Source organism: Schistocerca piceifrons, chromosome 1 (assembly GCF_021461385.2).
Source record: "Schistocerca piceifrons isolate TAMUIC-IGC-003096 chromosome 1, iqSchPice1.1, whole genome shotgun sequence".
NCBI lineage: Eukaryota > Metazoa > Arthropoda > Insecta > Orthoptera > Acrididae > Schistocerca > Schistocerca piceifrons.
The window spans coordinates 188,821,220-188,836,182 of NC_060138.1; the positions used below are offsets into that span (position 1 = coordinate 188,821,220).

The 14,963-nt window shown below is 36.0% G+C and overlaps 1 long non-coding RNA gene across 3 annotated transcripts in view; it reads left to right on the plus strand.

Annotated features, from left to right (window-relative positions):
- The window catches only part of LOC124782224, a 51,113-nt gene extending 36,601 nt beyond the window's left edge, over positions 1 to 14,512 (plus strand). The window contains exons 3-4 of one of the 3 annotated variants that reach the window (XR_007015956.1): positions 12,596 to 12,743; positions 14,132 to 14,512. This is a non-coding gene — a long non-coding RNA (uncharacterized LOC124782224). The remainder of the gene's footprint in view (positions 1 to 12,595; positions 12,744 to 14,131) is intronic. The other 2 variants (XR_007015955.1, XR_007015957.1) reach the window with 2 other exon arrangements.
- Positions 14,513 to 14,963: the final 451 nt, after the last annotated feature.

Consider the following 14,963-nt stretch of genomic DNA (forward strand, 5'->3'; position numbering starts at 1 on the left):
ATCACTACAAGTAGTCCACCAAATGTATTTGGTACACCGACTAATTCATCTCATCAGCAACCCCTTATAGTAGCTCTAACACTGTGGCAAGTGGTGATCATTTGCTGGATACCTGGACTCATCAGGATACAGGGCAATGACGTAGCCAACAAGCAGCCAAAGAGACATGTCAAGATGGTGCCATCCCCTTGCACTCTGTCATCTCATTATCTGATAGGTGAATTATATGTCAGTGGGTGAATTATATGTCAGTGGGAAATTGAATGGTTGGAGATGGCAGAAGACAAACTACAGTCACTCAAAGTGACCACATAGACATGGGGGACTTCATGCCAACCTCACTAATTGAAGGAAGTGCTGCTCACCAGACTGCACATAGAACGTAGTCCTGCACTGACAGGAAGTCCGTGAAGTTGGGCATGTGCCACTTTCAGTTTAGCATATTTGGGCTATGTATGTCCTACATACTGACATCAGGGCAGTCCTCAATTTGGCAGGCATCTGCCCATTGTCCGTGGCAACACTGAACCCATGTTACATGGGTTCTGACATTTTGTGAATTGTTGAGACTCATACATAAAGTACTTGGGAGTGGAGGCAGTTGTTAATGCATTATAAACTACTCCTCATGTGTTCCACCCTCTCCCTCCACCCTGCACCCTATGAGAATGGCATGCTGATTTTTAGGCATTGTTGACCATGATGTTGAGCACTCCACATCCAAAATCATCATTGTCATCAACTTCTGCTGTGAGGTAGCTGAAGGCTTAACTATGAGCATAAGTGCAAACCATTAGTTAGTCATTGATTCAAAACACCAGTCAAGTAAGATAGCCGCAGTTGCCACACAAGCAATGACAATCACCCAAAATGCTGCCATCTCACACGTAAGCAAAGATATGGTTAACAAAGACATAAAGTTAGTTTTTGTTAAGAATGCTCTTGTTGACACTACCACTTTAACACAGATGAGGAAATGAAAGAATGATAATATATCACTGAATGTGATTACAAATACCGACAAAGAAATTTTGACACTTGCAAGCAATATTATGTTCCAAATCAACAAAAGTGTGGAAAGAAATCACCTGCAGTAATGAATAAAGACATAAAACAAATGAATGTGCAGAGGCTGAGTCTGAGTTCAGCTTGTACTGACAATAAAAAGAGGAGGAATCATAAGAACACACAAAGACATTCAGTGTCTTTGTTAAAATTTGTCAGTGAAAAATCTGTTAATCAGATTTTTCGAGGAATCCTCTCTCGTAACTACTGTTCCAAACTCCTGAAAAGCTAATTATAAGTTATGTGACACAAGCCTCACATAGACACAATCTGTTTCAAGGTCAAAAGTTCCTGCTGCCTTACTGCTTTGTGAGTGGCAAACTAATTTTGCAGTTACTTTTTCCTTTGTTGAAACAAACTTTTGGTGTGAGATAATCATGAGAGTATGTAACAATGTGGTATTTTCAGGAAAATGAAAATCATTACAGATTATTTACTTTAATGTTCCTCAGACTGAATGAAAAAAATAAAAGAAACAAAAGCAACACCTCAATAAGGCACATAGATTCATGCAGTGCTGACAGTTAAGAATATCAATGTCTGCCATGAAGCCAGGTCCTGCACATAAAACACTGTCCACTACTCAACTAAGATGGTAAACTGACACTATACAGTTTGTGAAGAAATGTCATCTTGCCATTCCTATGTCAAAATTTTCCATCATCATTAGTAACCATAAGGTTTTGGCTAAAATGTAGCTGAATACCAGTACCTGTAAAGTCACTTCTGACCAGCTTAAGTTATTCACAACTCCACTCATGAAAGTCAAAATTAGATGGCTTGTCTTTGTTCCGTTGAATGTGCACTACACAGTACTTTTTTGGTTTGTCACTGATTTTTTTTCACACAGACTCACACTACAATAAATAGCATTATGATTGCCAAAAACAGATCAGTAATTCACTCTCCCAATCGCAAGTGCTTCCTGCTGTTTGAGGACACAGCAAGCTTCAACCATCAACTCCTGAACAAATAATAGTTGGACAGTAAGCCAAGAACATTGTCATTAAAATGGTTTTGTGTGGATCTGCTTTACTGGCATGTCAGAAAGTGAAACAAATTGTGTTTGCACTTATATTGGGTAATAATTTTGAGGTATAAGAGAAATGTGGTTTTATAATAACCTGTACAAAGATATGTTGTCATTGATTCCTCCATGGGTTAATCTGGCATTATTTGTTAAATAATTTGTAGCACCTTTTGTAATGTTACTGCAGATCTCATGATGATAATGTAGTTTACCAAAACTGTTTATCCACAACTCAGTGTTTTATTGTTATCTTGGCTAAGAAGTTTTTCTTCTCCTAAGAAATTTTCTTTATTGGCTGGCAAGTCAACCAAGTCCTCATCATCACGTAATACGCACATGCCATGTCATTCCTTCCAGTTAATACTGGATTTCAGTGACTTAGCTTTCACTAGGATGTGGCTAGTCGTAGTGTTACATCCTCAGCTGCGTTGTGCAAGAGGTTCCCAATGTACAGCCCTCTTCCACTAACAGTATCCAATATTGGCAGACATTATAGTCTAGAGGAAAATAAGGCCTTTATTCAGCACTGCAACAGAGCTGTCATCGTGGTTCAAAAGGTTAACAACTATTCTGCGGGCCTCATTGGACTCCAGGTCAGCATCACCATGAGTTAAGCGGTCAAACTTGGAACTTTGCTTAGATTTCATCTTCCACAAACTCACACGATGTTGCATGTGGTGGGTGTATCTACCTGCTGTTGAAAGCTTTAGTGTTTCATTCGAAGTGGCATGACTTGTAAACTGATAAGATTTTATTCTCTCATTCTATATATGTAAAATTGAATTTACACTCTATTACAAATTCCTGATCAGAAAACTTATACACAAAATTCTGCAAATTCATTCTAAATCCATCTACCACTATAGTTCCTGATGCAGGTAGTCTATAAAAGCAGCTGATTACCATTTTTGACGCACCTTTGATGCTTAACTTCACCTAGATTAATTCAGATTTAGAATTCATGGTAACCTCACTAGATATTATCGAATTCCTTACCAGTACTGCAATAAATATGCCACCACCATTGGAGACTTACCTATCCTCGTGATAAATATTCGATACTGAATTCAGGATTCCAACCAAATTTCTGTAATACTATTTGGGCATTATATCATCCAATAAGTGATACTAATTCTGTAACCTCACCACGAAAGCTCCTGTAGTTTACTAATATCATATTAACCTGTTCCATTCCTGACCTGTGAGTATGAGCATTCTCTGAGTGTGGCCGATGTATCTTTATTTTTGGTAGGCAGTTCATCTCTTATCCCAAGGTGGGTGAGTTACTCTGAACCTAAAAAAAAAAAAAAATAAATAAATAAATAAATAAATAAAAAATAAAAAAAAGCCTTGTGCATGCCACACATACTCCACTAGCCTAATAGCCATGTACTGCATCTAATGCATGCCTTGGTAAATCTTTCATAAAAAGGTGTAAATTAAAGGTTGATTCATATGTGATTGAACAGAACATCAAAAGATTCTACAGTGCATTTCAAATGGTGGCATTTACACAAGACATGAACTGAACTGAATGGAGGAAGATGTCAACATCAAACATTTCTCATGAAGAAGTTTCGATGTTGACATTGGAGGGGAAGCAGTGGGACCATCTGCTAACATCAGCAGTTACCTTATTCCTCTTGCACTCCTCATATTGTTTTTGGCTTATTAGTTAGTAATTTATCGTTTGCTTTGTTTTTATGATGTGTTACATGGGTTCCATGAGGACCTAGTAATTTTCCTAGGAGTTCTTCCACAAAAGAGGCCAGGTATCTGAAAGCAAAAAATGATTTAGAAATTACAGTATTTGGGCTCAGAAAAACCCTACACTTTGCATAAGTAAGAACATAAACTGAAGAAACAATTTTCATTCAATATTGTTTTTCGTTAACAAGGACAATGGAATGTAGTCAAATTAAATAAGGCAATGCTGGGGGATCAAGATTAGGATATGAAGCACTAAAACTATCTGATGATAGCTCAAGCAGAATCAGACAGTGGCAACTCCAGTTTGGAATATCAAAAAGTAAGGAAGATAGATTGCTACTCACTGTAAAGATGGCACATTGAGATGCAAACAGGTACAGCCCCCTTTTCGTTGTGTCTGTCTGCAGCTCCACATGTCATCTTTACAGTGAATAGCAACCTATTGTTTTCCTTATTCTGTTGATGGCTGAAGTAGGAAGGATATAAACTGCAGTCTGCCAATTGCAAGAGAAATATATCTGAAAAAGAGAAATTTGCTAACACTGAGAAAAAAGCTAAGAAGTGAAACATGGATGATAAACATTTCAGATGAAAAGAGTATAGAAACTTCTGAAATGTAGTGTTATAGAGGAATTCTAAAAGCAGATGGGTAGATTGAACAATTAATGAATAAGTATTAAATATAAATGATGCAAAAGAGCTTTGTGGCATAACTTGACTAAAAGGAGGGATCACGTCCTGAGGCAACAAGGAAAAAAATGCCTGAAAGACAAAGAATTTTACATTCTTAATTCATTGACTGCCACAAGGTCATGGCAGCCACAGCAGAGCCTTATACCTGATGCAATAGGCCCATCAGCAGCCATAGCAGAAGCTGATGCTGTAGCCTGGTGGCAAAATATGCATCACTATACCTGCAGCAATCAACATCTTAAAAAATCAGTTAAGTTAACTTTGAATAATACATAACTTATAATACTGATTGATTGTACCTTCTTTCTATGCACGTTTGTTGCTTCTGGTATCTGTTCTCCAGTATATAGTCAACATGCAAGTAACTGGTCTTCAGCTCATGTTTTACTATTAAACACATTGGGAAATTTTTTGTATGCCCTCTATTATTTTATTGTGTGTACCTTAGTAAGTAACTAAACAAGGTTTCATTTCATATTTAACTATTAACCATGTGGAGGAATCTTAATATACAGTATCACCTATGTTGTTTTATTTTGCATATTCTTTTATTGCACATACGCTAGTTATGCGTAATTCATAGTGTATGTAGGTTTCTCCTAAGATGGCAATTATACTTCCTAAAATCTCTTGTGTAGTACTTAAGACAACATCAATCATGATGACACTGATTGCATGCAGATCCTTAATTATAGATGAATAAATAAACAAAGACATACTGAATCATCAGTTTGACAATGGAAGGAAGTGTGGCATAAAACTTGTAATGGGGGGGGGGCCATGGTCTGATTACAGTGAACAGGCTCAAATGGATCTAGGCTGCACTAGTTATCTATCAGCATCTATGCAGAGATGAAGAGGTTTCCACAGGATCGCATGGATAGCTGCATCAACCCAGTCTAAGGAAAGAAGAAGACGACGATGACAACAACAACAATAATAATAATAATAATAATAATAATGATGATGATGATGATGATGATGATGATGATGATGATGATGACAACGTCAGCTTACCTTAAATGCCCATCACATCTGTGCAGATAGATCATAGCAATTGGATAGGTGATTTGCACTGATATAAGATGTGTGCAAAACTGAAGTTTTTAGCAAAATTGCTCAAATCCGTGGATGCAGATCATATCTGTACTAAAAGATTGTAGGGTGTAGTTGCCACAAATGAGTCTAAGGAAAGAATTCAACAACAACATCAATATCCTTTAAATGCAAGTCCACACACTACAAACTGTCTGCACTCATTACATTTGCACAGACATCTCATGTGGACAGGTGATTTGCACAAATATTAAATGTGCATAAACTTGGAGGTTTGAGCAAAATTGTTCAAATCTGTGAGCACAAATCATACCTGCACAGATAGATTGTAGTGTGTGGACAGTAGATCAATGCAAATCTGATATTCAGGTTTGTGGAAAGTGAAGACTGAGGATTCCAGCAATCGAGATAAGAAGGTGGGTGTTTATAATTCATTAGTACAGGAAACGAACAGTTGACCCTACAGCAAACAGGAAAACTGTAATAATAAAAAATATCATTGCAGACTTGACCAAAATTAGTAGTACTGACTACTTTGCGCTTAGAAATCTGTCTCATTACATTGACCTGAATAAAGGATTCCAAGCATATTTTCACTCAGTACTGTTCTATACCACAATCTTTTGTGGCACTGTAGATAAAATAAAAGTATTTATTCTACAGAAAAGTGCAGTCAGAATATTGTGCTAAGTTGATAAAGAAACATCTTGCAGCAGTGTCTTCAGTGGCAAAGGGATTCTTACAATTGTTCATCAACATATTTACTCCCTGATAGAAATGTGGGGTGTAACATTAGTGGTTTAAAGGTAACTGCATAAATCACTACCGCATTATTAAAACTTTTCATATATACTATAAATTCCTGTCTATACAACATAACTGAGTTTTATATTTTAGAGCAGAAATTTACGACATGTTGCTGCTAGACTTCAGGCAAAGAAATGAAGATTCCTATATACTCTGAAATAAACAGATACCACACTGGCCATTTATATGAAAAAATATTATCTGTTACACAGTTACACTGTTAAATACTTTAATTGTCTCCATGAAATTCTTCTTCAGGACACTTAAATAGCTTTGCATGTGCCAAGTATTGTTTCACTCAATGTTCATTTGGACATTGCTGTCAAAAATTTTAAATCTTTGTAACTTCTTCCTGAATCACAATTTTGGTATCAACAATTCAAGTTGCGAAATTACTTTCTTCATTGAGGTATTTCACCATATTACATGAGAAACTACAAGTGTCAATTGATATGCCTCTATGGCTGTTCACAAATAATTTCCATTCATCATTAGGATTGCCGTGTAAATTGCCAAGTAAATTATTAGGTGAAAACTGCCATCACTTACCAATTCTAAACTGCCATCACCTCACATCACATCAAAACATTCCACATGCATTTCAAATGGCAGAATTCATAGAGGCCATCAGTGGACCATTACATCATGTCATGTCCTGTTATGTCAGATTATTGTCAAGATTCTTCAGGAAGAAACTTTTGACTGCGTTGTCATCCACTAGCATCAGAAGTTAACCTGTTTTCACTGCTCTCATTCATGTTATGGTAGTGGATTTCATGCTTTTGTCTTCTTGTAAACTTTACTTTATTATTTTGCTTTGCTTTCATGGAATATTGCAAATATTCAGTGATTACTTGGATATTTTTTTCATTGTGCGTCCTTCCATAAACAAGGTCAGTTATATGAAGGTGAAAAATTATTTAAGTTTTACATTAACAGAACAGAGATTATACCTACACTGTGTATAAATAAGAATATAAGTTGAAGCAATTTACGTTAAATAATTAAAGAGAAAAATAAAATTAAGAATTTATTAATTATGTAAAAAAAAACATAATAGGTAAGGTAAACAGTCTATATTTATTCTCTTATAAATATTGTTTGATTTGTTTGTATGCACCCTACATTTTTCTGGTAACAAACAAATGTTGCTGTTTTAAAATGTTATTCAACTTCTCAGTGCTTTACCTCAAAAATTAGGAACATATGTTATAAAGTTTACTTTGTCTGTTATTCATTGTTAGTTGCTCAATTCAAACACTATATAGGCCAATTCATATTAACTATCACATCACATCTCATCCCATCAAAACATTCCTCAGTGCATTTCAAATGGTGGCATCCACACTGGCTGTCACGTCACACCGTGTCAAATTACAGCACCGTCAAAATTTCTAGGGAAGGAAGTTTTGATGGCAGACATCATCTGTTGTGGATCATGTGGCTCCTAAGCTCATTTCCTCTGGATACACAATTGTTTGCACATTCTCCATCCTTCCTGTCATCGTGCGTTTCATTGTTGATATCGGTTGTTATTCTAAGTCTTTATTACTTGTTATTTTTGTTATTTGCTGTAAATTGTTTCATTTTGTTATTCATTAGTTAAAACTGTTAGTTTTATATGAATGACAAAAGATTAATTGAAGCAATGAGGCAGCAGTCTGAACTGTACAACATGAGCAACTGGAGGTACTCAAACTCTGCTAGGAAAGCAGCATTGTGGAACAAAGAAAGAGTGTGTGAAGTCTGATTCCTAAACATCTTGAGCCTTCTCACATTTATTTATAATGCCATGATTATCAATATACCAGTATTTAATATTTTACAGTGAAATAGACTTCGATATGGCTGCAACTTAAAGTGAAGAAAGCACTGTGGGAAGAGTTAGACTGATTAGTAAATGAAATTTATTTGTATGTTGTTAAGCATTTGTAATGTTTGATAAGGAAGTGGACTGAATCCTTCAGACGCTGCAACAGTGGAAAATGCGTTTTTGTGAAGTATACATCAAGTAACATATTAAAGTTGTTCGTTTAAATATATATATTTGTGGTAGGCTATATTATTAAGCAGCTCTGTGCACTGTGTGTGAAACAGTTTTGAAAGCATCAGTGGTCAATATTTATGCAGTTTCACTAGCTAACCCCAGCACAAATAAGGCACTTACTCTATTAAAAGCCATATAGAGAATATGAAGAAAACTCATAAATCTTGAAGCAAAAGCTGTTGAGGGAGATATGCCTATTGCACAGAAATTTGCACTGGACTGTCAACTAAACTTAACCTTAAGCAAACCAATTTTTCACAGATTATGATGGCAGATCGTAACACTGTGTTTCTTTTAGTAGTTTTGGGTGCAATTTGGTGTAATAAATTTAAAAAATATTTATAAAATGCAGATTCCTCTTTCTCAGGCTCCTTGCAGTATGTGTGAAATTCGCCTTCTGTACCATGTAAAGACATTTTCAGACCTCACACTTTCTTTTCTTTTCTTTTTTCTTTTTTCCTTCTTCACACTTCTATCTTCCTGCTCTAATACACATGCTACTCCTGCAAGCTGCAAACCAATATGAGTCTGATAAATGTCGTTTTCATACAAATGAATCCCATCATCTACATGTATAAGCTTCCATGTTATGTATGTCCACTTCCCGCATAACAACAGTTGGGAATTATTTTGGGAAGATCACAGTTCCCATGAGGAAACAACTGAGGATAGTCATGTGAGCTGAGATTGCGTGATCTGAATGGACTTGACATGAAGGACAGTGTGAATACACTCTGACATGACAGTGCCACGACAGCCTGTGTGGATTGTCCTTATTTCGACTTTTTGTATAATGAGTGGTATCTCATAACCACATTTTCACCATCCTGTACGGTGCATAAGTGAATAGGCATGATGTGATGTAACAACGAAATGATGTGATGTGGCATGATGATCCATTGATGTCTAGTGTGTTTCAGCCTTAAGGAGCTACTGTCTTGACCATTTAAATTGTTCTTTCTGCCACTGACACTTTTTTAACATTGCTAAGACTATTTATGAACAGAAACCACAGCAGAATTTCCTGCATTATCCATTAGTGTCTGGAACTGAAATATCCTTCAAAGCAGCATATTCACTTGCCTCTGACAGCCCTTTCCTCCACTGACAATTGGCAGGCCAGCAGTAGACTGAAACTTTGTCATGTAAATGCACAGTATTTACAAGAGTTTATTGCATGCACAGATATTTGTGCAGACAGATTGTTCTGGACCTGATATGGGCCTGCCTAAGGTGAAAAAGTCAGATCTGGAGAATTAGAAAAATTTGTTATATTTGATGCTTAGAAAGATAGAAACAAACCAGTGCATGAGGTAGAATACTCTTGGTATTGACTTCTAAATATTGTTTGATGTGTTTGTATGTATATACATTTGCTTTAACAAATAAATGTCAATGTTTTGAAATATTTGGATGAAAGTATTGTTTCTTTCCTCAGCAGTTTATCATACAATTTCTGTCAAGAACATCTGTTATGACTTTTGATTTGCCTGTTAATAACCTGCATGTTGCTAGTTCCTTAATTCTGAGACTATTGCAAGTTTTTGTTTCATGGATGATATCTCCTAACGAAACATGCACTGTTCACTGCTGGCCTAAGTGAAGTGATGTTGCATTGGGGTTCTGTGTAGTGTGAACATACCACCATTTAATGGTTATGTTGTCTTCCATTCCATCCATTGACATCCAGTGTAAATTGATCTTAAAATCTATGTCTGACCAGATACTGCTTGCAACAATTGTGTCAATGGGTATGTAAACTTGTTGGTTTGCTGAAAGTGAGGAGTCGAATTTAGTCCTCACAATAGGAGTAGAATTGCTCATTCACTCAGTTCAAAAGAAACCAACCTACATAACAACATTACATAATGGTTACTTCAGTGCTACATACAGCATTATTAGATCTCTGAATCTGGCAGTGGGTAGACGCAAAGCAGCAATAACTGTTAATTGACAGAACATTACAGTGCAGGGATATGAAAACAAACTTGCAATTATTATAATTATTATTGTTTTGTGACTTGTTTTGTTGTGCATAAACATTTCTAATTTTCAAGGGCATCATTATTACTCTGTGCTTACATGTAAGTTGCTATTTATGAAGTTAATTTTAATGATCTTGTTCCTTATGCTTCAGAGTTGTAAAACCAAATACTGGGGTTTCACCAAAAATGTTGATAATTTGACGCTGATCTAGTCCACTTAAGATTTATCTAAATCTGTAGTATTTTAGTTCATGGCACCCGTGGCATTTTATTTTTCTGTCATTATTTCATGAACACAGTACATATTGTTTTCGTTTTTATGTGTCCTCCCTCTTATTCTGATATTGTGTTGGAAGCATTATTGTGTTATCTATCAAACATTATTGTGTTACACTGAAGCTAGTTAGTAAGCTAATTAGTTGTACCACATATCCAATTCGCAATAAATGTTACGATGTGGGATGTGTCAATAGAAAAAACATAGAAAACTTAGGTAAACTAAATAAAAAATATTAAATAATATTTATATGGCAGCATGCTGGCCATTTACAGTTTGTTTTAATGACTAATATCTCTTTTAATGACTAATTATCTTGGCTCAGGAATTCCTCTTTGGTTTAGAAGGTTTGTTAAGGAGAAAGCTCTATAATCTACATTTAAAAACATTTATGCTATCTGTCAGACATTTTATTTCCATAGGTAAAATGTCAAAAAGTTTTTAGCTGCATATCTCACCTCTTTTTGTGCCAAAATTAGACTCTTTTAAAGGATAATACAAATCATTTTTCCATCTAGTGAGGTACTTGTGAATAGCTCTGAAACTTACATGTATTGTTGATAACAAACTTCATAAGTGAATAAATGTACTGTGAGGCTGTGGGTAATATTCTCAGATGCTTAAAGAAATATGTGCAAGATGTATGTGTGTGAATGCCACACATAATTCTAATTACTTTCATTTGTGCAATGAATGCTTTTAGCCTAAGCAAGGAGTTACCCCAGAACACTACTGTATAAGACATCAATGGATGAAAATATGTAGACTGTACTAACTTACTGACTTCTATATCCCGAAGTTGACAATTATTTTAATGCAAAAGTATCTGAACCTAAATGTTTTAGTAGAACTACTTTACGGTTTTTCAATGAAATTTTTCATCAATGTACGCAACTAAGAACTTACAATTTTCCACCTGTTTATTATTTTTTATTGGTATACTAGGTTAATAGGAGGGTAGGCATATTTTTTAAAGTACAAAACTGGATGAACCGTGTTTTTTCAAAGTTTAAAGCTGGCCCGTTAGTGCAAAACCATTCAGTAATTTACACAAAAACATCATTCACTACTTTGTTGATGCGTATTTTCTCAGCCTCATAATAATGCTTGTTTCATCTGCAAATAGGATTAATTCTGCCTTCTGCCTCAAATAAAATGACAGATCACTAACCTAAAGCTTGCACAGTAATGGGTCCATGATCGAACCCTGTGGGACTCCCATTGTGATTTCTCCTATTGTAGCTGATGTGATGTCCCTCTTCGTATTACTAAAGTAACTTTCTGAATTCTGTTTCCTAAATAGGACATAAACCAGATATTTACTGAACCACATATTCCTTAAAGCTTAACTGCTCCAAAGTTGATTCATAGTAGATGTCAACAACTGCCATGTCACATCACTTCACATCACCATCATCATCACATTAGGGTGTATCCACACTAGACATCACATCAGTTTGCTTAAGCCCAGTACTAAATGGTGAAAGAGGTTATGAGATACCATCCATGATAGAAATAGAGTATAGCATTGGAATTGAGTAACTAACAACTAAAATTTGTATTAATGGTCAAATTCTTAATTACTTTTGTAGGCTGAAGTCCTGAGAAGTTAAACAACATTCAAAACATCAACATTTATTTGTTAGTGAAAATATATACATACACACACATATCAAATATTGTTATAATGAAATAAATAGAACCCATTTACATTATCCATTTGTTTACATGACTAATAACATCATAAACAAATGTTTTTTCCTTCATTGAGGCTGGTTTTATTCACTTAAAAACGTTATTTAATGAAAATTTCTTCAATGACTTATGGTCTTATTTATACACAGTGTAGGCATCTGCTTTTATACACAGTGTAGGCATCTGCTGCGATCTGTTATTGTAAAATCTAAATCATTTTTCGATTTCAGGTATCTGACCTCACTTATGGAAGAACACTCAATGGAAAAAAATATCCAAGTCATCATGGAACATTGCAATTTGTCATAAAAGCAAAGCAAAACAGCAAAATAAATGTTAAGAAGGTACCAAAGCATGTAATCGAGTACTATAACATGAGTGAGTGCAGCAAAAACAGATTAACTTCCGATGCTACAGCTGGGTGCATGCAAGAAGGTGGCAGTGCGATGTATTCTGCACAGTGGGAGAAAGGGAATAATATGTAAATTGAAGGTGGAGGAGGAGAAATAGTAGGAAAGGGAAGGAATTACTTATGTCAGCTGCAGCATGACTTTATACGGAATCAGCGGTGATAAGTGAAAATGTATGCTAGGCAATTGCATTAACCATTGCACTATCTGGACACAGTGTTTATTGTGGACTATCTCAGCACATCTCCAGGCCAAACCACATTTCACCTGTTGCAGTCCCGATCTGTGTCCTCCTTGAGACTCCTACAGGAGGTTGAACGAAATTGTGCATCCACACTGAATGCGGTGGTTTATCGCCCATTGAGGTGAATCAGTTACATGAATGTGTGGTGTCTGTTCTTTCAGGCATGTCCAAAAGAACAGGCACCACATGGAATCCACAGCTGTTATACATATTATGTAAACTGAAAGTGGAGAACGAGAAAGGAAATGAAAGGGAAGGAACTATTGATGTCAGCTGCATTGGTACTTTATGCAAAATCATTGGTGATGAGTGAAAATGTGTGCTCTTCCAGGACTCAAACACAAGATCTCCTTCTTACTAGGCAGTTGCATTCACCACTATGCCATTCATACATAGTGTTATCAAAATTATGTGGACTATCGCAGCATGCCTCCCAGGTGACCCACATTCTCAAGTAGGCCACCTATCTGCCATCCCCATCCATGTCCTCCATGCTCACTACTTTGAAAGTCCCACAGGAGGTCGAACACAATTGTGCATCCACACTAAATGTGGAGGATTCATCATAAATCGAGGCAAATCAGTTATATGAATGCATGGTGTCTGTTCTTTCGGACACATTTGAAAGAACAGACTCCATGAAGACTCCACAGCTGTGCCACATATTATGTAAACTAAAGGGGGAGGGGGGAAGAAAGGACAGCAAAGCTACTATTGACATCAGCTGCATTGGGACTACATGTGGTGCCTGTACTTCTAGATATCTCCGAAAGAACAGACACTGCGAATTCGTATGTAGACTGAGAATAATTTGCAATGTTTCCATTATGCTCTTTGTGTCTGTCCCACAATTTTTACTGCAGCCATCACCTACCGTAATAGCTGGCAACGCAGGGATGAGCACTACGCCTGGCAACTGTTTCTGCTTCTGACTTGGCAGTATTTATATGCTCGGGAACTATTACTGTTGCTTCTTAACGTAATACTTCATGTGTTTGCATTACTTCATCCTTAATTAGCACTATCATGGGAAAGTAACCACAATATATGTATAAACTAACATGAAAATAAACAATTAATGTTCTGAGCACACCTTGATGTGTCTGCTATAGATGTATGCAGCAGAATGATGGTATCGGCTCGAGCATCACATGGTACATTGCTGCTTGCCACTGAGCATCGCCCACCAACCACCATCTTATGTGCACACCGCTGTCAGCAGACGATGACACCAGCAAAACTTTCTTCCTGACAATTCCTAATGGTGATGTGATATGAAGGCCAGTGATGACTTGTGTGAATGCCACTATTTGAAATGCATTGTGGAATTTTGATGTGAAGTGATGTGAGAGCATGTGTGAATTGGCCTTAATAGGATATTGTGATTGACCCAGGCAAACGACTTCAATAAATGGCAGAAGATCCCAGTTGGTGATGTTTTAACATTCAAAGATTTTATTATGCGCTCAGTAAATGTATAAGTAGCTAACTCAGAAGAATGGTCCTTTTTTAAATACTTCAGCAAGTGAGGAGATGAGAATGATACGATGCCAGGGCATAAAAACATAGCAGTCACCCAGAAAAGATTTTATTTAAAATGCTGTAAAATATTTTTTGTTTCTGTTAAACACATGAAATCCCAAATGAATGTAAGAAAACAAGCAAAACATTTAATATTTGAAAATTGAGAAACCTCCACCTGACCTCTGTCAAAATAATTTCAATAAAGCACATTATGAAATTCAGGCATTACTATAACAGCAGAAAAAAGGGATTTCAGTTAACACATGTTCAAAGAAACAAAATAAATCAGTCATTACTAAACATTTAGTCAGCACATCAAATTACAGACCTGCAAACCAAGCAACTAATGGTAAATTATAAAATAAAGTAACACACAAGCTTTACCTAAATCAAAGAAATGTTAATTGAACTCTTTAAGTA